Genomic DNA, 25,861 nt, shown 5'->3' on the forward strand with positions numbered 1-25,861 from the left:
CATGACTTGTTAGTTACAAACCCATGCTGACTCTGGTTAATCACTTCATTCTTATCCATGTACTTACATACATGTTGTTTAATAATTTGTTCAAAGATCTTTCCTGGTATAGAAGTCAGACTCACCGGCCTATAGTTCCCTGGGTCCACCTTCTTCCCCTTTTTGAAGATAGGAACAACATTTGCTCTTCTCCAGTCTTCTGGGACTTCTCCTGTTCTCCAAGAATTTTCAAAGATTATGGAGAGTGGTTCTAAAATTTCTTCTACAATCTCCTTCAGTACTCTGGGGTGTAATTCATCTGGACCTGGAGACTTGAACTCATTTATGTTAGCTAAATATTCCCTCACAATCTTTCTGTTTACTGATAACTTGGATTCCTCTATTCCTTTAAAAGGACAGTGAAGATCAGTTGATGTTACATTTTCTTTCTGAGAGAAAACAGATGCAAAATAGGAATTAAAAAGTTCGGCCTTCTCAACATCCTCTCTTACCATTTCTCCATTTTCATCCTGTAAAAATCCTATAGCATCTTTGACTTTTCTTTTACTTTTGACATACCCCCAAAATCCTTTTTTATTGCTTTTGACATCTCTTGCAAGCCTTAATTCATTGTCAGCTTTAGCTAACCTGATACGTGCCCTGCAGGATCTGCAGACTGCATTATAATCTTCTTTAGATATGCCTCCCTCTTTCCATTTAATAAACATTTCTTTCTTTCTTTTTAGCATGTGTTTAAGTTCTGTGTTCATCCATCCTGGTTTCCTTAAATGCTTCCCATTCTTCCTACTTTTTGGGATTGTTAACGATTGTGCTTTGAGAATCTCATTTTTAAAAATTTCCCATCCTTCCTGGACATTTTTATCCTTAAGGACATCCAGCCATTGGATCCCTCCTATTCTCTTTCTGAGTCTCTTAAAATCTGCCTTTCTAAAATCTAACCTTGAAGTTTGAGTCTTCACATGTCTTCCTCCTCTAGTTATCCAAAATTCTATAATAGCATGATCGCTGCCTCCTAGGGTCCCAGCCACCTTTACCTCCTCAACCATTTCCTCCCTGTTTATAAGGATTAGATCCAAAGTAGCAGATCCCCTTGTTTTCTCCCCTACCTTTTGGAAGATAAAGTTGTCAGCAAGAGAGGATAAGAATTTGCTTGACCTGTTAGTTTTACTTGAGAGAGATTCCCAACAAATGTCTGGATAGTTGAAATCTCCCATGACCACTACGTCATATTTTTTGGAGAACTTGGTCATTTGATACATAAAGAGTTCATCCATATCTTCAGCTTGCCCAGGTGGCCTGTAGTAAATGCCTACAATGGTGTCCTTTCCGTTGTTCTCTCCTTGTATTCTTACCCAAACAGTTTCCACAGAACTCCCAGTCTCTGAAGCTTCAATCTCTGTGCAGATATACGCTTTTCTAACATACAATGCAACACCTCCTCCTCGTTTATCAAGTCTGTTTCTTGCAAATAAGTTGTATCCTTTTAGCCTTTTATTCCAATCATGTGTATCGTCCCACCAAGTTTCAGTGATTCCAATGACATCATATTCCTTTTCCTGCATTAGTAGTTCCAATTCTCCTTGTTTGTTGCCCATGCTTTGTGCATTTGTATAAAAACATTTTAGTTTGTGATTGGTTTCTCTTCCTCCCATATTTTTATTATTTAGATTTTTTTGTCTTTGTTCTTCTTTTCCACTTCCAGTAGCAGAGCTCTCAATAGTATTTGTCAGCTGTATGGCTTTTTCTGGCCTTTTGCTTCCCTTCCCACATTGTTCTAGTTTAAAGCTCTTCTGATGAGTGTAGCAAGGCGACTTCCAAATACATGTTTTCCAGTCTTCGTAAGGTGCACCCCATCTCTAGCAAGTAGTCCATCGTATAGGTAATTCATTCCGTGATCCAGAAATCCAAATCCTTGTTGACGGCACCATCGACGTAGCCAGTTGTTCACCTGTAGAATCTTATTCCACCTCATTGTTCCATGGCCATCCACTGGGAGGATGGATGAGAAGACCACCTGCGCTCCCAATTCTTTCACTTTCTTGCCTAAGTCTTCAAAGTCACTGCAGATGGTTTCCAGGTCCTTTCTTGCGGTGTCATTTGTCCCCACATGTATTAGCAGGAATGGGTAGTGATCTGTAGGTCTGAAGAGTCTTGATATCCTGTCAGACACATCTTTAATTTTTGCTCCTGGAAGACAGCACATTTCTCTTGAGGTTATGTCTGGTCTGCAGATAGCGGCCTCTGTTCCTCTTAACAGGGAATCCCCCATGACCACCACTCTCCGTTTTTTCTTCACAACATTCTTCTTTCTCCATCCAGGAGGATTCTGAAGGCTTACAAGGTTATTCATTGCTGGCAAAGTCTTATCTTGCTGTATTTCTTCATGGTTCTCCTGCGTGAGAGCCTGGTACTGGTTCCTGAGCAGTATGGGTGCTGACTGCCTCTCGATCCTCCTGCTTCTGTGGGTCACATGCTTCCATTCCTCTGTTTCCTCAGGTGCAGTTCGAATTTCTTCTCTTTCTGAATCATGAAGAGATAATTCTGCTCTGTCTAAGAACTCTTCACCTTCCTTAATGATTTTCAAGGTAGTTAACCTCTCTTCTAGATTTCGCAACTTTTCCTCCAACAGGGACACAAGCTTGCATTTCTGGCATGTGAAGTCTGGCTTTTCCACTGGCAAGTCTGTGAACATGTAGCAGGATATGCAGCTCACCAAATGGCTCCTGGACTCTTCCATGTTCTTATTGTTAATGTTCTGAAAACAGTGAAAAAAGATTAAAAAAAAAGCTTCAAAATGCGCGCGCCAGCAGGCGCGCGGTTTACCGATGTCCTCTTTTCAGCTCCAACAGCCAAAATCCAGTGTTCTTTGAGCTCGCGGAGACTCTTCACTTACCCCAAAATGCAGTGGGAATATGCAAATTATCTCCTCAGGACTCCTCCCCTGGTTTACCGATGTCCTCTTTTCAGCTCCAACAGCCAAAATCCAGTGTTCTTTGAGCTCGCGGAGACTCTTCACTTACCCCAAAATGCAGTGGGAATATGCAAATTATCTCCTCAGGACTCCTCCCCTGGTTTACCGATGTCCTCTTTTCAGCTCCAACAGCCAAAATCCAGTGTTCTTTGAGCTCGCGGAGACTCTTCACTTACCCCAAAATGCAGTGGGAATATGCAAATTATCTCCTCAGGACTCCTCCCCTGGTTTACCGATGTCCTCTTTTCCGCTCCAACAGCCAAAATCCAGTGTTCTTTGAGCTCGCGGAGACTCTTCACTTACCCCAAAATGCAGTGGGAATATGCAAATTATCTCCTCAGGACTCCTCCCCTGGTTTACCGATGTCCTCTTTTCAGCTCCAACAGCCAAAATCCAGTGTTCTTTGAGCTCGCGGAGACTCTTCACTTACCCCAAAATGCAGTGGGAATATGCAAATTATCTCCTCAGGACTCCTCCCCTGGTTTACCGATGTCCTCTTTTCAGCTCCAACAGCCAAAATCCAGTGTTCTTTGAGCTCGCGGAGACTCTTCACTTACCCCAAAATGCAGTGGGAATATGCAAATTATCTCCTCAGGACTCCTCCCCTGGTTTACCGATGTCCTCTTTTCAGCTCCAACAGCCAAAATCCAGTGTTCTTTGAGCTCGCGGAGACTCTTCACTTACCCCAAAATGCAGTGGGAATATGCAAATTATCTCCTCAGGACTCCTCCCCTGGTTTTCACTTGGAAAGTGCTTGATAACTAGGTCACACTGTATAAATCCATGCAAATGGCATGGATTTATACAGTGTGACCGTAAAAATAAAAAAATAAAGCTATACTTACCGATCCCCCGCCGCGTGAGCTGTCGCGTGTGTTGTCGCGCTACTTCCGGGTTGCCGGCATCTCGCGAGACCGCGACGTCATCTCAGGTCCTGGAAGGAGAAGCACTGCGTGGGCCACCGGACAGGTGAATATAAACTTTATTTATTATTTTATTATTTTTTTACAGGTACAATGGTACCCAGGTCTGGATGAGAGTCTTCTCTCCCCCAGAACTGGGTACCATATGACTCGCCCCCTGGGCCGTGGGGCACGCGGAACCGGGCGATAGGGAGACGCTGGGAGTAGTAGTGGCGGCCCGGTCCCGCGGCTCAGGGTGGTCAGACCAATGGTAGTCTGCTACGAGCTTCAGATAATGTCCGACTACGCCACCCGTGGATTGCGGTTATTAGGAACCGCCGCTGCAAGGCAGTCCGCTGGGGCTGATGATGAATGCAGCTGGGATGGTGTGACTCCCCACGGGAAGAGTGCGGCCCCAGGGCAGTGTAGTGGATGGTGGGAGTGATGGTGGTGAGAGTCCCCGTGCTGATAGTGCTGGAGGAGCGAAAGAGCACACAGACAACGTACTGCAGTCCAATGTCGTTTACTCACAGTTCAGGTACTCCAGGTCACCTCTGTACAGGTGATGACCGCCCGAGCCGTGCGGCGTCCACCAGGTGTGGAGCTCGGTCAACTCCCAGGCAGTTCAGGAGCATGGCACAGGACCCCCTTTAATCCTTTCTCTGGCCTGCCTCACCAGTGACCCACTTTTGTCCAGCTAACGCGGACTTGTGCGGTTAAACATGGGCCCCGTCCTCCGCTGTCCTATATGGTGCCTTCCTAGCAGGTTTGATGAGGTGTCGCACCAATAAATGATCACGACGACCGGTCTTTGGCTGAGGGTAGTTTCTCCTCCACCAACTTGGGATCCGGTACCCTTAATCTGCCTGACCCTTCACCCTGGATTCTCGTGGGTTCTTAGGGTCCCTTCCACCTTCTTGTTCCTGAGCCCTTCTGTTTCTCTGTCTCTCCTTCTCTTTCTCTGTTCCTTTCTGTTCCTTTCTCGTGGAGCTGGGATGAGACTTAATCACAGCTTCCTTTCACCTCCTCTGTCTCTCTTCTCCGGCCTCTCTCTAGGCCCGCTCCTGAGTGGAGCTCCTACAGAGCCTCCACTCCCGGTCTTCCCCTCTCACTGAACGAACCTAGATCTAAGATGGTGCCCACCTTTTATACCTCCCTCTGACCATGAGCCCAGGTGACCAGCAACCAATGGGCTCCTTCCTACGCTCAGGAACCAACCCCTATCTGCCCCTACAGCACTGGGTGTTCCACCCCCCTCCCCACTCCAGGCAGGGACATAGTCGGTCGTGCCTGCACTTCTGTCTAGTGGGAGCACCGTTGAGCTGTCCCTCGGAAATGGGGTGTGTGTGCTGTATGCAGCTAACTGAGCCCTGGTCCATACTCCATCCTTACCCGGGAGTGGAATATCACACCTCTGGTCTGAGGTGCAATACCCCTGTAGCGGCCGAACCCTCGGGGCGCTACATTCCCCCCTGGTAAAGCACAGCACGTCCTCGGGCTGGAAAAGAGCAAAAACAGTTAATTACAGGACATGCAAACTTTTTAAAACTTTTTACATTTAGAAACGGACGACATGGTTCAATTCCCTTTATGGGACACACTTTTCTTTTCACTAGACATTATGAAAACACTTTCAATACTTCCGGAACTCTTTTGTATAAAACATCTCGTAAAACATTTGCATTATCAACTAGCAGCATATAAAACTTTCTCATGTAAAACATTTTCAAATACGGCATATTCTTGTATCCTGGCCGCGGTGCAACTTGCGACCAGATGTTCTTTCTTCTTAAAGGTGCAACAGTCCAGTAAACTTGTCTTGAGGTAGACGTTGCCATTTTTATATAGAACCAGTAGGGGGCGCTTTAGGAAGCGCAACTATATACAAGGGATTGACCGCTCTCAGTCCTCGGCCAGTTTTGGGAAGGGAAATGGCTGCTCACAGTCCTCAGCCTGTTAAGGGGAAGAGGGATGGCTGCTCTCAGTCCTCAGCCAGGTTACTTAGGGGATAGGGCAACAATCACACAGTCCTATATCAGTCCCAACGGGGACCACACTTTTCTCTGAAACAGTCCCAAACAGTTCCTTTGTACCCCGACGGGTAACTATTTACATTGGCGCTTCTTCTTACTCTCTATCGTCGTTCTCCATATGCGCCTTGCTCCTCCTCATCATCTTCAGGCCCATCCGGGTCCTCTTGGTACTCAACGTCCGAGTAGTGCTGTTCCTCCTCCTCTACTACTCTGTGGACGTGGAGGGCGTACCATCCCTTCACGCCTTGGTGTCGGGTGTAAGACACCACATCACCTGGAAATAGATCCCGCCCTCGATGGCCTTCCGGCAGGTGGCTCTACACATCTCTCCTCGTCACGAATACATCGCTGATGGTCTCAGGGTCTCGGATGAAACCCCAGCCGCGCTCCATCTGGAACTTCACAACAGTTCCGGTGACTCGGGGACTGCGGGCAGTTCGGGGATCTCGCCGGGCCTTCATTTTCTGCTCCGCGCTCTGGACCTGCAGCTTCTCTTGTTTCACCCGCCGCTCTCGCTGCTCCCTCTCAAACATTTCCAGCTGTTGGCGGCAGGCCTCCCGCCGTTCGGCTGCGCCCGCTCGTGTTTCCCTTGTGAACCCCATTAGGTCCTCCCCGGTGGGGTCCCATTCAAACTGGGCGTCCTCCAATGGCAGCTGGGGGATTTCCTGAGGCGCCGGAGCAGGTATGAGGGGCTCAGATGGTACTTCAACCGCCGCGGGCGGGCTCCTCCGGAAGCGGGGGTTAACATACTCGGGGGACCAGATAAAAGGAAGCCCATCCGGACTGGTATGTTGGGCGAAGAGATCTGCGCCCAACGGTAGTACTGCGGAGGCAGGGGGCGCGAGTGGGTTGGCGGCGCCCGGGGGCACGTGGCCTTGCGACCAGGCCCATGCTGGTCGTTTCCTAGTTGCTCCCAGGGGTGGTACAGCGGGTGCAGGGGGTTCCGTCGGGGCAGCGGCGCCCGGGGGCGCTAGGCCTTGCGGCCGGGCCTGCGATGGCGGTTGGCTGAGCACGCCCGGGGTCAGAGGGCACGGCGTGGGGCGGGGCTCACTGGCAGCGTCGACGGCCTGGGGGCCGGTTGATGGCGGTGGAGGCACAGTGTTGACGGCAGGTCCAGGTGCGTTGGGCTCCACAACGGGGTGCAGGGGCAGGTCGGCGGCCCCAGGGTTCGGGGTAGGGGCGTCTCCGTTACCTGCCTCTGCTGTCGCGGCCTCCTCCGCGGCGTCGTCTTCAGCCTCCGCTCTCTCTTCACTGCCCTCGGTGGCTGATGTGCCGCAGGATGTCGTTGGTGCCTCCTGCTGCAGGGTCACAGCCCGCCGGGCCACTTCTTCTTTCCACCCGGCGATCACATCCTGCTGCGCCCGGACCATCCTCCGGTCCAGCTCCTCCAGCGCCGCCCGCGTATATTCGGGGTCCTCCTTGGGGAGGTGGGCTAGCAGCTCGGTGAGGCTGCATGGTGTTGTAGCTTGCAGTAGGCCCCTTGCCAAAGTACTGGAGCTGATTTCTTTCTCCATCTCCGGGTGCGGCCTGGCCAAACTGATCCAGACCACCCCCTGCCCCGCAGTTTTCTTCTCTTTCCGCCCCCATGGGGGGCGGTCCTGGGGCATTCTGCTGACAATCGCTCTCAGGGGCAGCCCCCCCACGTTGACGGACATTTCTACAGCCGTGCTCATGGTTGTTGGGGGCGGGCTTCCTCTTTGGCGCCATTCTGGGACCCGGCCCACGATGGGAGGCGGCCTCCTCTGGTCTTTTGGCGCGCACATTATGGCGCTCGTTCTTCTGGGGCGGGCGCCATCTTTAGTACAATGAAATAGTCTCTTTTCAGGCGCGCAGTACCCGTGGTTAGCAGGCACGAAATCCTGCTGACTACGCCAAAGCTGACTCGCCCCCTGGGCCGTGGGGCACGCGGAACCGGGCGATAGGGAGACACTGGGAGTATTAGTGGCGGCCTGGTCCCGCGGCTCAGGGCGGTCAGACCAATGGTAGTCTGCTACGGGCTTCAGATAATGTCCGACTACGCCACCCGTGGATTGCGGTTATTAGGAACCATCGCTGCAAGGCAGTCCGCTGGGGCTGATGATGAATGCAGCTGGGATGGTGTGACTCCCCACGGGAAGAGTGCGGCCCCAGGGCAGTGTAGTGGATGGTGGGAGTGATGGTGGTGAGAGTTCCCGTGCTGATAGTACTGGAGGAGCGAAAGAGCACACAGACAACGTACTGCAGTCCAATGTCGTTTACTCACAGTTCAGGTACTCCAGGTCACCTCTGTACAGGTGGTGACCGCCCGAGCCGTGCGGCGTCCACCAGGTGTGGGGCTCGGTCAACTCCCAGGCAGCTCAGAAGCATGGCACAGGACCCCCTTTAATCCTTTCTCTGGCCTGCCTCACCAGTGACCCACTTTTGTCCAGCTGCCGCGGACTTGTGCGGTTAAACGTGGGCCCCGTCCTCCGCTGTCCTATATGGTGCCTTCCTAGCAGGTTTGATGAGGTGTCGCACCAATAAATGATCACGACGACCGGTCTTTGGCTGAGGGTAGTTTCTCCTCCACCAACTTGGGATCCGGTACCCTTAATCTGCCTGACCCTTCACCCTGGATTCTCGTGGGTTCTTAGGGTCCCTTCCACCTTCTTGTTCCCGAGCCCTTCTGTTTCTCTGTCTCTCCTTCTCTTTCTCTGTTCCTTTCTGTTCCTTTCTCGTGGAGCTGGGATGAGACTTAATCACAGCTCCCTTTCACCTCCTCTGTCTCTCTTCTCCGGCCTCTCTCTAGGCCCGCTCCTGAGTGGAGCTCCTAAAGAGACGCCACTCCCGGTCTTCCCCTCTCACTGAACGAACCTAGATCTAAGATGGTGCCCACCTTTTATACCTCCCTCTGACCATGAGCCCAGGTGACCAGCAACCAATGGGCTCCTTCCTACTCTCAGGAACCAACCCCTATCTGCCCCTACAGCACTGGGTGTTCCACCCCCCTCCCCCCTCCAGTCAGGGACATAGTCGGTCGTGCCTGCACTTCTGTCTAGTGGGAGCACCGTTGAGCTGTCCCTCGGAAATGGGGTGTGTGTGCTGTATGCAGCTAACTGAGCCCTGGTCCATACTCCATCCTTACCCGGGAGTGGAATATCACACCTCTGGTCTGAGGTGCAATACCCCTGTAGCGGCCGAACCCTCGGGGCGCTACACATACGCACATTGAAACGCATATTATCCGCTTGTACAAATGTACAGACACGGATTCTATGCGTCTCAATGCAAGTCAATGGCAGCGCTTCCGCTGCGCTTCCGCAAAATTAATAAACATGCTGTGGATTTATGAGCGCTGCAGAAATGCTGCGGAAAAATCCGCAGCATGTGCATTGACATTGCGGAATGCCATTGGGGACCATGGGGTGCGGATTACCATGCGTTTTTGATGCGTTTCCGCTGCGGAAATTCCGCAGCGGAAACGCATGAAAAACGCATCGTGTGCATGCAGCCTCACAGAGAGACATTCTAATGCTAACAGACTACACCTGAACTGGCATTTGTATAAATAGCTACTATTCAGGGCTGGATCATGACTGGTGGAGCCCCTAAGCAAAAATTCTGTTGATGGTCCAACCTCAATAGCAATATCATATAATACTTGACTATCTTAAGGCCCCCATGCACACTACAGGGTGGGACATTTATATGGATATACCTAAATTAAATGGGAATGGTTGGTGATATCAACTTCCTGTTTGTGGCACATTAGTATATGGTATGGGAGGGGGAAAACTTTTCCAGATGGGTGGTGACTATAAGGGCCATTTTGAAGTCAGCCATTTTGGATCCAACTTTATTTTTTTCAGTGGGAAGAGGGTCATGTGACACATCAAACGTATTGAGAATTTCATAAGAAAAACAATGGTTTGCTTGGTTTTAACGTAACTTTATTCTTTCATGAGTTTTTTTTACAAGTTTATGACCACTTATAAAATGTGTTCAAAGTGCTGCCCATTGTGTTGGATTGTCAATGCAACCCTCTTCTCCCACTCTTGACACACTGATAGCAACACCGCAGAAGAAATGCTAGCACAGGCTTCCAGTATCCGTTGTTTCAGATGCTGCACATCTCGTATCTTCACAGCATAGACAATTGCCTTCAGATGACCCCAAAGATAAAAGTCTAAGGGGGTCAGATCGAAAGACCTTGGTGGCCATTCAACTGGCCCACAACGACCAATCCACTTTCCAGGAAACTGTTCATGTAGGAATGTTCGGACCTGACACCCATAATGTGGTGGTGCACCATCTTGTTGGAAAAACTCAGGGAACGTGCCATCTTCAATGCATAAAGAGGGCAACACATCATCATGTAGCAATTTCAGATATTCAGTGGAATTGAGGTTTCCATTGATGAAGAATGGCCCCACTATCTTTGTACCCCATATACCACACCATACCATCAAGATACGAGATGTGCAGCATCTGAAACAACCGATACTGGAAGCCTGTGCTAGCATTTCTTCTCAACAAGTTTGATGTGTCACATGACCCTTCTCAATAGGTTTGATGTGTCACATGACCCTCTTCCCATTGAAAAAAATAAAGTTGGATCCAAAATGGCTGACTTCAAAATGGCCGCCATGGTCACCACCCATCTGGAAAAGTTTTCCCCCTCCCATATACTAATGTGCCACAAACAGGAAGTTGATATCACCAACCATTCCCATTTAATTTAGGTGTATCCATATAAATGGCATACCCTGTAGATGAAAGTTGACCAAAAGCATTAGTCTTCTCACATAGGCAAAAGGGACTTTTTGCCCATTCCTCTTGTTTAGGTTTACCTGGTGGATCCTCTAAGCCTCAGGTCTGGGTGGGCTATTTGACCTCAGGCATTGGTGCAGCAAGCAGGAAGGCATGTGGACACTCAGGAATCTCAGGAGCAGCAAGACGGATGAAGTGGAGCCCAGCAGGGATGGAAAAATGTTGAAGCTCAGTATGCACAGAAGTTGAAGCACACCAAACAGAAGTCTAGAGTCTCAATCCTAAAACATAGGGGTGAGTCCTAATGTGCCTTAAATAGGATTAGGGAGATGATGTCACTGAGGCACGCTGGGTAACTTGCAAAACCCAATGTGGAGCACAACAAAGGGCAGCGTATCGAGGTGAAGGAAGCAGAGCCTGGGATACCTGACACAGGGGTGTTACAACTCCTCTCTAGACTCCAATGGTGGGGCTACAGCCTCTGCACCCCCTATAGCTATGCAACTGGTCATTTTCTGACTACATTATCATTTCCCATGTTCATAATGGTTATCATTTGTCATGGAGAACAGTATGACCTTACCAAAAAGTAAAAAGGGTTATCCGGGCATCTAATATTGATTAGCCATCCTTAGGACAGGTCATCTATACCGGATCAGTGAGGTTCTTGATTGGCAGCGACCGCTACATATTGAACAATATGCTGCTCCATTTAATGTTTACATCTGGCCTTCACCAAAGCAAATAGTAGCTAATCGGTGGGGGTCCGACAACCCAATGTTGATGACCTATTCAACATTAGATGACCGGAAAAATTCTAAGTATCATGATGCTACTAATGATGCCTACCGTCATCAGACTGCGGTATCTCAAGTCAATGAGACAAAATGATCCTGAGTGTCCAACCGCCGGTTATACAAAACATGGCCATGTACTATTTTAATTTCATAGTAAATTGGGATATTATCATTGCACACACAGACCAAAAACACATCTGGTTCAGATGTAGCAATCCTGGTCTTGAATATTGTTTTCATAGCATGTGTTTCTTGATTATGAACGATCTGCACATCGAGAGAACTTTCATGGCAGCCAATTATTCATTTAGTATTGCTCCACCTGTATACAAGAATTGAGCAAAATGTGATAATCCATTGATCTCATGGACATTGTTGTAGCTGAGTCCATTGTTATGTTAGAAACTGTATCCAAAAAAAATCATCTTATGCTCCAATGGTTCAGTCCAACCATGACTTCTTGAGTATGATGTCTCCCACACCATCTGTGTCAGATGGATCTCCCTTCACTTCACTAGAGCTTTCTTACTTATTTCATGAGACATTTTCTGCAGGGAAACTTTGAAAACCTTTCTCTCCTCACAAGCCTGTAACCTGGTCTAAAGTGTCCACCAAATGGTATTCCAATACAACCTCCAACTGGCGTGCGCAAAGAGACCCTTATTCTCTATTCCTTTTGTCTATATCACGTTTCATAAGCTATACTCAATTATATTAAGGATTATAGAAGTATTCTTGTATTGATGGAGGAATCACAGGAAAGTATGTACTGCCTATAGTATGATATAGATACACAAATTATTTGCTGCTCTGCACCAACGAGGCTCAAAATCCACTGTTCGAAGTTGGGCGTTCATAAAGCCTTCTATAACCTTTAGATGGCTGTTGGATGAACAATGGTTTGGCTGATGGTTTGGCTCAACCAACGCTCCCCCTTTCAGAGGACAGACTGAGCGCTTCTGTGTACTGTATGAAAGAGCCGCTGCCAGACATGTATAGTGGTGTCTTATCTTAGGAAGAATAAAGGGATCTGCAGCAGTCCGAAATTGGACATGTCGGTTCCTTATCTCCTAAGACAATCATCTGTCGGGGAAGAGTTGGGGTCCCCCATACACATTAAACTGAGCCTGTCGATATCAGTGTAGTGTGAATGGAAGTATTTAATCTCCTTACAGTCACTATAGGTCTTCACAAGAAGTAATATTACTGTCTAAGACCTACGTTAAAGGTTTGTCTTCCAGCCAAGAAGTATCCTAGTCCGCACTGACAAGAAGCAAGAACCCTGAAACAGCTGTCTGCAAAGGGGTGTTTCTTTATTTTGACAGACGCTATTGAGATTGTTTTCTTTCTACTGAAGGAGAGCTTTAGTTTTCCTTTATATACACGTTGATAGGCATTTCTTTATGGTCCCATTCACAGGGGCTGACAAAGCTGCATGAAGCAGAAGGATCGTTAATTCGATTGTTCTCTCCCCATACAGAATACTTTTATGACTGAGCCATAACACTCACATGGGGATGAACAAACCAGGGGAAATGTTGAACCTGCACACCACAGGTTAATATACAGACTAGGCAAATCCCTAATCTGCCCTGATTTGTCCCTGTCTGACTGCAGAGGTTGGCCCCCACTCAACATCGGCTGACCCTGAGTGTCCTTAACTGCATCCTCATCTATACACAGAGTATAACCCAAAACAACAACAACAGAACATAGTGCACAGAGACAGAGGGTGAGACACATGAAAGATGTAAGAAAAAGAAAGGAGCCTAAAAAGACCTTTGGTATACGTGAAAACCCTCAGACCCGGAATGTAACAAAATGGGAAAAGTGTTAAGAAGGGGAACACGCGAACAAACAGCAGGAGAAGCAATAGGGAAAACCTCAGCAAGATAATCCTTGACTGGGAAGCTGGGACTTCAAACATCCATCTAACTTGGAATATAGCCAGTGAGGACTGCATGTACATGGTGAGTATAAATAGCCCCTCCCAAGAAGTGATAGGACAAACCAAAACGAGGAAAGGAAAACACCTGCATAGAAGCAACACAGCAAAGCAAAGACAAGAGCGTTATCAACAGGCAGACAGAGACAGCACACACTGTGGTCCCACAGAGAGGGAAACCAACCCACCGCCAGAGATCACCGGATCGAGCCCCAGAGTCGAGCCATGACACGTATTTGTTCTCAGCAGCACATCCCCTGTTCCTATTTACATCGATATGCTGACAATACCAATGATTTTTATGCTGTCATAAATGATCCGATCAGTTGACAAATGAGCAAAATGCTGATTAGCTTAATGTTTACACGAGCTGATGATCAGGAATGAGTAATCTTTGTTATTGTGACCACCTTAAATTGCAATTGAACTTTTGCACCATTTTTACTAGAGATATATCTGTGGACTTGGAAAGGTTTTAATATGCTGAATGTTTTTTATTTAATTTTTAAAACATAACTGCTTAGTGAAACTGCAAGTTCAGAGCTCGGTGGATATTCCCTGTGAAATTATTCCCTCTCCTTTTTTGCTCTAGCCTATGCCTCTAAAACTGAAATCTCTGTGCCTGCTGTGATTTTGGACGCAAACTGCAACTAAAAAAAAAAAAGGGATGTATGTCATGCATTATGATGACTGGGGGCTCTACTTTATTTGTTGCCCAACTTTCTGATTTTTAGAAAAACATCTATTGAAAGCAGAACATAATGTGTCCCTGGGATGTGGCTGATCTGCTGTTTAGCCCCATTCAAATGACCAGAACTGAGCCGTAATAAAAAACACGACTTATGGACTGTTTGGGCGTAGGTTTTAAAAGAAACTAGACTTTAAATTCACACATTCCCTGCAGATACCCATTTTGTCTGTAAAAATCAATGCCACATGGAACACTCCTCCCTCTAGGTTCAGAATTAAACAATTCTTCTTCTTTTTTTTTTTAATCCGTGATTGCTGAATAAATTGCATTAGCATGTATAATATGTAAAATGAGCAGGATCCTTTTCCTATTTGCAGCTCTAAGTGCTAAAATAAGAGCAGTGGAATGGAGATTTCAATGTTTTTCATTCTTCCAACGGGCTCTAGAGCCTTTTTACAAATGTAGGGCCTCTAAAGTGTTATATGGTCAAGTGCTATCAAACCCTTGGAAAAAAAATGTCAAGCAGATCTATGAGATTATTTTTATGATTTTGGTATTTTTCAGTTCTAATTTTATACTAAATGGACCCCAGTGTTTACACCTGTCTGTTCTTCTGACATCTCTGTTTTAGTGAATACTTTTATACTATTCTGCAAAAATGTAATATTTAAAATATTACTGTATTAATATTGCAAATAAATTGACAACTGGGCATTACCATCCCCACTGATTTAGGCCTCATTTACATGTCAGTTTTTTTTTATGTACGATATAAACTAACCAACTTTCTCCAATGACTTTTGGTCATAGTTTCATTTGAGTTTGGCCCAAGTGTCATCGTTTTTTTCTAATATGTAAAATGGAAAAAAAAATCTCTATTCTTTTGATATGTAAAAGCCCTTGAAAATCAAACCGAACTCGGAAGCCATCTGAGTGCTCTTTGATTTTTTCCCGGAGCCATAGACTTGCATTACCGATTCTGATCCGACATTCGGATTAAAATCTGAATTGTCTCCACGATTTTCCACAGACCCCATTTACTATTGTAGGTATGAGTGCTATCCGTGAAAAACACGGATAGCATTCAGATGCAAAAAACGGACATCTGAATGAGGCCTTAAAGTGTTGGATTCTTATAGAATCTGACAGCAGCACATTCCTTTAAGAAGGTGCATAGAAAAAAAGCTTATTTTTTTGGTGGAATAATAGAGGAACATAGCAACACAAAGTAAGGACCTTGTGATTGTCAGTAGTGTGTGACAATGAAGACCGCACTTATTGCACAGTGTTGCAGTGTGTAAAGGTACACCCTTTTCAGGAAGTCAATAGAAATGCTCAATTGCCAATTTAGCCATACATTTACAAGAGCAGGGGCGGACATATTGTTTGTGCAACCTGTGTGGTTGCACGGGAACCCATGTGGTAAGGGGGCCACTTCTACCTCTAAAGCAGGTAGACTTGTGCATTATGATGAGCTCTTGGGCTGCAAAGGGTCCATATATTGTTCTTGCACTGGCGCCTCTTCTTTCTGTGTCCACCAGTGTCCAAGAGTGATAACAGAAGAGCAGCACAACCACAAGTTATAAGAAAAGAAGAATTGTTGGAGATTGTAATACCTAAACAGATATTTCTTGGCTGACTTGGCATATTATTTTGCCACATATATCCTCTTTTAAAAAATGTTTTTAGTGTACATTTCTAATTGTACAACCAATCTGATATTGGAGCGAGTGTAGCGCACTACCAGTAAATTGTCAAAGAAACCATGACCCTTTATAAAACCCTCTAAGCTTATTTCCCGCCTCTCCATGCCCCTTTCTCCTCCTTGCTGAAAGAAGAAACCACCCAGATTAGCGGCTTTCATGTCTTTCAGGCTGACTCTTCGGTCATGTGCACAAAATGTCTTTTCCAGGTGGGTCAACTCCGAAATCCGTCTGAAAAAGTTACCAGAAAACAGTGAAAATAATGAACATAAACATATCTATGTAAAAGCTACTTGCTGTTCATGTATTCAGTGTTCTTAGTGTCTTAACGGCTTCAGGTTTCCAAAGACATCAAACGTTTAAAGGAAGTGACCGGACCATTCTTCAGGCGGCTTTCTCTTTGAAGATGCTCAATACTTTACAGCAGAAGTGAATGTGAAGTCTCAAAATACGCTGGTGCGTTTTTTTGAGTATTTTGCAAGCATCTTTGCTTAAAAAAACACTATCATTGTTTTTTTAATGCTCAATAAAAAGAATGGGTTTAACGAATGTCTGGAAAATCCCACAAAAATGCTCAAAAAAATAACTCTACAGTATTCGGAAATGTCTTCTTCTTGAAAAACTTGACGAACCAGAAATACCCTACTTTTGTTGCTTAACTGGGAGTCTTCAAGGTCTCTCCATATTTCAGGAGCTTCCTGGACATTCTGAAAGAGTTGGTATAAGCAGCAGCACAATGGTTGTGATGACACTAAGTTTATTCTTAATTATGCCAGACATAATATTCAGCAGGCCTAGGGACATGAGCCATTGTTCATATGATCCTATACATTGACTCTTGTTGTAGGTTGAATTGATGTTTGTTGATTTGTTGAATGCCTGCTGATGACCTATTGTATCAGCCATCGCAGCTTATTGTTCTGCTATCCTTGGCGGACAAAGGCGCAGGTTAATTGAACAATCAATGTTTGTTAATTTGTTGAATGCCTGATGACTACCTATTGTATCAACCCATGCAGCTTGTTGTTTTGCAAACACTGAAGGACAAAATATGCAGGTTAATTGAACAGTCAAACAATGAGACTCTACAGGACAGCAGCCTAGGCACCATGGCTCCAACCAAGGAAAACAGATTTGATCCACTGCCCATCACTGAACCCATGGAGACGTTTGGAGAACCCAGGATGATACAGTCGGGTCACCTTGCCACATACCTCAATGTACTCTGTCAGCTTCCTAAGCTTGCCACTACATCCTCTCTATAGGTGCACGTCAAAAGCGGGGTGCTACTGGTTTGGGTAGTTGGTCCTGAAAGCCCGAAGTTGTAGATGTTCTAATTCCCGGCGAGCCAGCAGAAGGTTGAGACTCTGTCATTTACACCATCTTATGTACTTGCTGGGACTGTACTATATGTTATTGATTGTTGGTGATCTAATAAAGTATCACCCCACTGTGTTACCCTCATCCTCTGTTATCTGAGTAGTATTCTGCCCACTGGGAAGGGGTACGAGCATCCAGTGGGATGAGCCCTGGTCCATGCAGTCTTTCTAAAGACATCTAATGAACGAGAGCACTAACTGACCCTCATGTCTCTACAATGGTCAACAAGTATCTTGCAAAGGTTTCATTATGTGCCCTGTGCCCAACGCTCGCCTTTGTGCCATACGGGTTTCTAACCTTCAGTTCTGTCCCTTTACGTTACATGTCAGATCAAATGTGTGCTCAAAAATATGAAAAATGTTGAATATTTGTTTTCTGCTTTATAATTTTTTTCAACATAATAAATATTTAATTTTTTTTTTTTTTTAGGAAGTTTATACTTTTCACTATTTTTATTATTAGACCTTAGTTGTTTTTTTTTTTTATCAACAAATAGGTGCTATCCTATGCTTTAAATGCTCAGCCATAGGTTTGCAAAATTTCTCTGCATGTCGTTGGAAAGAATCTGTTTCATCAGAAGAAAAATCTGTTTAGTTTTCCTTTGCGCACAATATCAAGTAAATTAATTTTAAGAGATAATTTAATGTACGATCCTCCTAAACCAACTGAATCATGGAAAATAAAAATTTGCCATCAGACAGATCTCTTACTTAACAGAAGCCATCTGTACTATACAGTAAGCAAATTGTATAAAAATGAATAGAGACGTCCCCAGGGGCCAATGACTCAAGCGCGGCGCTTTTATAATGAAGATGTATAGACGCCTGTACGTATTTACATTGTCTATTAAACTAGGTAAATCGTGGCGACGGGCTGAGCAAAATGGTTGCAAATGTTATTAGCGTGATATGACGGATGAGTCACATAAGCAAGTGATGCATATTCTACAAGGCGCCGATAACAGACCTGCATTTCAAGGTAGGCACCTTAAATTCGAGCCATCGTCCAAACTTTGTGCTGTAGGAAGAACATTACTTGGACATTTATATGGCTGTTTATTGACTACGGGATGGATCCAGTCTTTTTCCTGTATTATGAGTTAGAGTAATTGGTATTTCCATAAGCTTGGCAGAATGTGCCTGTCATGTCGTATGGTTGATATTTAATGCAGCCCATAATGATAGTGAAATTATTCTGTCATCGGTGCTTTAGTGAAGAGACTTGAAAACTGATTACTAGTCGCTGGTATCAGGGAACGAGGATTAGCATTTTTTGAATTTTCAATCGCAAAGGTTCTAAAAAATCTTGGCAATATTACAGATTTAAAGGAGAACTCCATATTTTAATGTACCTAAGAAGTTAAAATGTTGACTACTAAAAGAAACTTCTGTCTAGATGCCCTATTAATTAATGTGGACATCACAGGAGTCCCCTTTTAGAGACAACCCCTGAGTAGGGACCGGTGGTCTCGGTACAACCCAGTCCCCATAAGACCTTAATCTTTGCTCTCCTCTTGTCTGCTCTTCTCACAGCTATTTCCAAGGATTTCTCCTTTACTTTAGAACTCACCACCTCATGTGGTCAGGCTCTCATCCACCTTCCAAACCCTCAAAGCAACCTGAAAACTAATCTTGTCATAAAAGCTTCCAACCTACAATAAGCCTGCTGCCACCACACTATCATATCATAGTTGCCAACATTTCTAGAGACATTTTAAGCCCAGTCACAACCTACCACTCTCCGCCCCCCCGGCACCCCTAGATCGCCTACTTTTGGCCGTGATTTACATAAACCCCGTCTTTTTTTGTTCCATGAGTTCCAGGAAATCTGGGACAGTTGCCAACTTTGCCAGATCAGTAACTTTTGCCCTCGCTTATTAAGTATTTCCCCCTTTCTTTGTAGATTATCACCTCTGATGGGCAAGACCCTCTCTTTCTGTATCAGTCCAACACTTAGTCATGTTAATTGTACTTATATGACATGTCTACTGTTTTTTATATTATGTTAATCACCAATATTGTGCATTATGTTATACTGATTATACACTATCATCCTCCTTGTTCCTCTCTCATTCATACACCGTCCGGGAATTAAAGTGGTTGTCTGCTACTTGGACAACCCCTTCTGAATCCCTATTTCCCCAAGTAAAATAATAACACCTATACTCACCTCTGTTGCTGACATTGTTCCAGCAGTGTTGGCACTGGCTCTCCCGGGGATTGCATGACATTGGTGTGATGCGCAATCCCTGAGGCCAATCAGCGCCGGCTTCACTTTCTACTCCTACAGATGTATATTTACATCCGGAAGGAGCGAGAGAGCAGCAGCTCCCCCTCCGGATGCCTTGATTTGTCCAAAGGAGGAGAGAGTGAAGCTAGTGCTAGTTGGCCGCAGGCATTGCGTAACTCAACAATGTCACTCAATCCCCGGGAGAGCCAGTGCCGAGACTGCTGGAATGGTGCCGGCATTTGAAGTTAGTTTAGGTGTTATTATTTTACTGGGGAGAAACATAGGGATTCAAAAGGGGTTGTCCAAGTAGTGGAAAACCCCTTTAAAAGTGTTTTAAAACATACTAGTAATATGTTGGCAATATGTTAGCTTTTTTAAAGTCTCATAATGTTCTGTACTCTGGAAAAAGGAGAACAGAAAAAGGCTTTTTTAAAGTATGTTCATACATGTCAGATCACATGCTGATTTTTAGATGGGTTCTGCACCTAAATCTGAGTTATAGTTGCTTATTTGATCTTTTTTTTATATTTTAGGATTTCTTTGTGAGTTTTATATACTTTCCTATCTAATTATTCAACATGTATTATGTCTCACTGATGCTGGATTAAAGGATCCCTGTTTCCTGACTGGTGGGGCCAATCTGACATAAAGGGCCATCAATATGTCATTACTTGAGAGGATAACCAATAATCGCTAGGCACCAGTGAGAGGCAATCGGTGATGTCGTAAAAGCATGGTACCGTGTGGGAAGAGGTAAAAAGGATCAGCCCACCAAAGTAAATGATACTACATAACTATCATGTGTGAAAGGAGGTGTCTATGCATTTAGACCTCCATGTTCCTTTGACTTAAAGGGATTGTGCCTCAAACAAAAATATATTTTAATCAACAGATCTTGGAATAATAATAACTTTCACAATTGGATTTGTTTAAAAAAAATGTTCTTGTTCCGAGATAATCTTATAAATGTGCCCCTGCTGTGTACTGTGTAATGGCTGTGTCTGACCGTGCAGGAACTTGGTCTGATCATACCACATCTCCTGGGCAGGGGAGGAAGCAAAAGAGTATACAGACATTACAGCAGGGGATCGCAGCTGATTCTTTCCCAACATAGGAATACCCCCTTAATTATATTCGGCACCCTAAACACTTTTCTATGAAGATCCTTTAAAACCTGAATTATCAGGTCACAGGTAGAACTGCAGTTTTCTAAGACTTTAATATTAATGATCTATCCTTAGGATAGACCATCAATATCAGATTGGTGGAGATCTGGCTGCCAGAACCCTTGCGATCTTCTGATTGAACGTGCCTCATTAGTTGCACATAAATGGTGCTGCAAGTTTTGTCCCGTCCACTTGTATGAGAGACAACTTGCAGTACCATTCAAGGCCACTACACAATGTATGGCGCTGTGAAATTAGCAAAGCGACGCTGCTCCTCCAATCAACTGATCGCCGCGGGTTCTAACAGTCAAACGCCCACAGATCTTATGTAACCTATCCTAAGGATGAAAAAACGTCCCCAAAAACCACTTTAATTCATGAAATGAAAATCACAAATAAAAAAAAAAAAAACGTTCTACTAAGTGATGAATTAATGCAACCAGTCAGTATCTCATAAAACACAATGCTAGATGCCGCACACTCCTTACTCTGCGGTGGCTTTAACAATATGAAATATTAGTGACTTACGAAAGGAAGTGTTATATTTTCCCGCTTCCATATTAAATTACACCGTGACGTTTTTATTAATTTCAGTCTACCATTCATTTGCTATATTATTAACTCTTGAGACATGTAAAACGGATGCACAATTAGCTACCTGAGTGCTGTGATTTCCCTGGTGTAAAATTCTTGTGACTTCTTTTTATCACTTAAAGAGAAATTACCAGGAGGAAACACTATCCGGAAACATGGTATAAATGATCACACTGTACACTGACTGTGCTGGAGGTGCTAGAAGACAACTGCACCGCTGTAATTAGAGCAGAGCCCACAGTACAACATATAACAAGTCCCATGATACGTTAGGGTCAACAATTGTGAAAATGTATGGGTTGGATGGGTTATAATAACTAGGCATTGTAAAAACTCTCAACTGTAAGCATTAGATTATATGAGTTTTCAGTCTCTGAAAATAAACAAGAATGTTCCAATTCACTGAAAAGAGACAGAGATCTTGAAAACAATTAGACTCCGTTCGGTTCAAGCAGCAAGTAGCACACTTTGTTGCTTCATCTGCTGCTTGATCTCATAGACTCTGTTGTTGCCAATATAACTTGTCAACTCTCCCGAAGAATTCCATAAAACGACATGACTTCCTTAACTCCTGGAACAGTCAGTAAATCCTCTGGGACTTGACAAAATCCCCAGAAATCTATTTTTCCTAAAGAATCCTTGTGTCTAAGAGTCTCTGGAAAGTTTAGATCAGGGATGTCAACTTAAAAACACAGAAGGCCAAAATGAAAAACTTTGACAAAGTCACGGTCCAACCAGTATACAGTATAATGGGCCCCACATAGTCCTCCATACAGTATAATGGGCCACCCATAGTCCTCCATACAGTATAATGGGCCACATATAGTGCTCTGTACAGAATAATAGGCCCCACATAGTCCTCCATACAGTATAATGTCCCCACATAGTCCTCCATACAGTATAATGGGCCCCACATACTCCTCCATGGAGAATAATGGGCTCCACATAGTCCTCCATACAGAATAATGTCCCCACGTAGTCCTCCATACAGTATAATGGGCCACATATAGTGTTCCGTACAGAATAATAGGCCCCACATAGTCCTCTATACAGTATAATGTCCCCACATAGTCCTCCATACAGTATAATGGGCCCCACATAGTCTTCCATACAGAATAATGGGCTCCACATAGTCATCCATACAGAATAATGGGCCACCAATAGTCCTCCATACAGTATAATGGGCCACACATAGTGCTCCATACAGAATAATAGGCCCCATATAGTCCTCCATACAGAATAATAGTCCCCACATAGTCCTCCATACAGTATAATGGGCCCCACATAGTCCTCCATATAGTAAAATGGGCGCCACATAGTCCTCCATACAGTATAATGGGCCTCACATAGTCCTCCATACAGTATAATGGGCCCCACATAGTCCTCCATACAGTATAATGGCCACACATAGTGCTCCATACAGTATAATGGGCCCCACATAGTCCTCCATATAGTATAATGGGCCCCACATAGTCCTCCATACAGTATAATGGGCCCCACATAGTCCTCCATACAGTATAATGGCCACACATAGTGCTCCATACAGAATAATAGGCCCCACATAGTCCTCCATACAGAATAATGGGCCTCACATAGTCCTCCATATAGTATAATGGGCCTCACATAGTCCTCCATACAGTATAATGGGCACCACATAGTCCTCCATACAGAATAATGGGCTCCTCATAGTCCTCCATACAGTATAATTGGCCCCACATAGTTTTCCATACAGTATAATGGGCACCACATAGTCCTCCATACAGTATAATGGGCCCCACATAGCCCTCCATACAGTATAATGGCCTCACATAGTCCTCCATACAGAATAATGGGCCCCACATAGCCCACCATACAATATAATGGGCCCCACATAGTCCTCCATACAGTATAATGGGCCCCACATAGTCTTCCATACAGAATAATGGGCTCCACATAGTCATCCATACAGAATAATGGGCCACCAATAGTCCTCCATACAGTATAATGGGCCACACATAGTGCTCCATACAGAATAATAGGCCCCATATAGTCCTCCATACAGAATAATAGTCCCCACATAGTCCTCCATACAGTATAATGGGCCCCACATAGTCCTCCATATAGTAAAATGGGCGCCACATAGTCCTCCATACAGTATAATGGGCCTCACATAGTCCTCCATACAGTATAATGGGCCCCACATAGTCCTCCATACAGTATAATGGCCACACATAGTGCTCCATACAGTATAATGGGCCCCACATAGTCCTCCATATAGTATAATGGGCCCCACATAGTCCTCCATACAGTATAATGGGCCCCACATAGTCCTCCATACAGTATAATGGCCACACATAGTGCTCCATACAGAATAATAGGCCCCACATAGTCCTCCATACAGAATAATGGGCCTCACATAGTCCTCCATATAGTATAATGGGCCTCACATAGTCCTCCATACAGTATAATGGGCACCACATAGTCCTCCATACAGAATAATGGGCTCCTCATAGTCCTCCATACAGTATAATTGGCCCCACATAGTTTTCCATACAGTATAATGGGCACCACATAGTCCTCCATACAGTATAATGGGCCCCACATAGCCCTCCATACAGTATAATGGCCTCACATAGTCCTCCATACAGAATAATGGGCCCCACATAGCCCTCCATACAATATAATGGGCCCCACATAGCCCTCCATACAGTATAATGGACCCCACATAGTCCTCCATACAGTATAATGGCCCCACATAGTCCTCCATACAGTATAATGGCCTCACATAGTCCTCCATACAGAATAATGGCCCCACATAGGGGTGGTGGTTCTGGTGTCGTGGGACAAATATAACCACCCTGGGGGCCAGATTTGGCTTATGGGCCAGAGTTTGATACGTGTGGTCTAGATTGAGACATAGAAGGATTGGAGAGTGGGCAGGAAATGGGCGTTGATGAGATGCAGTCTCTAGGAGGGGCATTGTTGCATTAGAAAATATTTGCTCATTTCATGCCGCAAAGTTAACCACCTCCCAGATGTCAACCAGCTGAAGTTGGAAAATCAGTCTTTAAAAAGAACCTATCAACTTTTTCATGCTGCCTGAATCATACACTGGCTGCATTATTGCACCCATGTTTTTTTTTTCTACTCTGAAATGCGTCAACTCATACCTACTTTGAAAGCCGGCCGGGGAAGATGTGTGTCCCATGACTTGTCTGATGCAGGTCCCCGGTGGCTTCTCCACACTCAGCTTCCCATGATTGAGAGTCAATGACAAAGAGTGAGTTGCCCATGGACTGTCAGCACTCTCTGATTCCCTACCACCAGTCCAGTATCCCTTATCTCAAAACACATTTATTGTATTTCTAAAATCCGTCATAAAATAAAAAATTTAATAAACATTGTTATAATATTCTTTTTTTTACTTTTTTTCCATTACATTTTTTTAATGTATCTGTTTTATTATGCTACACCTATCCTAAATTCTACCCTTATTTCTAATTGAAAACCTAGCCCTATGTCTAATGCTAGCCCTAAGCCTAACCCAAACCCTAAATCTAACCCTAACCTTAGCCACATCTCTAGCTAGGGATAGAAAAGTTGTAAAAATATAAAATAAGCTCTTAATAATGAATGAAGACAGTGTTTAATCACGTGCTCTTCTTGATTCAATACTTTATTCATTCATTACCTGCTCATCTTCCGTCATCTCAGTTGCTGCTGAAGCAGAGAAGCAGATGAGATGAGTCTGTCACGGGTTGCGATGCTCTGCATAGGCAGCAACTGAGATGACAAAGCTCACTTCATTATACTGAGGGCTTTATCCTTTTGATTGCAGAGCACAGCGACCGAAGATAAACTTATTTCCATTGTTGCACTCTGCATAGGCAGCGCTGGGCAGGCACTCACTGTAATAGTCTAAGAAGAAGTAGTGCATGCTGTTGCCACTCAATAAACAGTGGTAGTGAAAGGGTCATTTTGTGCCATCGCTAAGACATTGACACCCAGGACAAACATCTTTGTACCATTGCCTACAGGTCTTCCTTAAACACAGATATAGGAATAGACAAGTCAGTCTAGGTATTCGCTGTGTGGGGAGAAGCTGCAGGGGACCAGTCTCAGACTAGTCAGCCAAGACACATAGGGACTGATTGTTTAAGACCGGTGTTGTGCATGCCAATCTTAATGAAAGGCTCGCTGGAGTACAATGAGCTGAATTCTTGAAGAGACACATGCCACTTAATGATTTCGGTGCATCTCCTTTGTGGTGTGCACCTTGCCAAAAATGGCAGCGCCTTTATTGAATTTGGCAGAGCAGCCTCAAACTGGCGTAAAAACGGCAACAACTGAAAGATGTTTGCGCAACTCTGCGCTGCACAAAAAAATTGTGACTTTTTAAAGCTTTGATAAATCGGCTCAAAGGTTCCAGTTTGGCTTCTCAAAGTATGTTTTCTCTGAAATGCTGCGGCACTTCAAAGAAAACATAGAAGATGTGGCTAGTCTCTGAGTCATCCATGGTTCAGGCAGCATGCATCAGCTGCCAGTCTCACCTGGTACTCGCTGCTTGGTGTAAATCTGTAACATGGGTACATTATCTTGACCTTAGAAGATACTCAAGGCGCTGTGGGTAAAGGACTGGCAACAAGTAGCTGCCAAGTGATTAACATAAACCAATCTGATGAGTAATGATATAGAAAATGTTAAATGTCTTCTATGTATCTTCTGTTAAATATATTTATACTG

This window comes from Phyllobates terribilis, unplaced genomic scaffold, assembly GCF_046119375.1.
Source record: "Phyllobates terribilis strain yellow unplaced genomic scaffold, ASM4611937v1 Scaffold_5__5_contigs__length_657084704, whole genome shotgun sequence".
Classification (NCBI taxonomy): Eukaryota; Metazoa; Chordata; class Amphibia; order Anura; family Dendrobatidae; genus Phyllobates; species Phyllobates terribilis.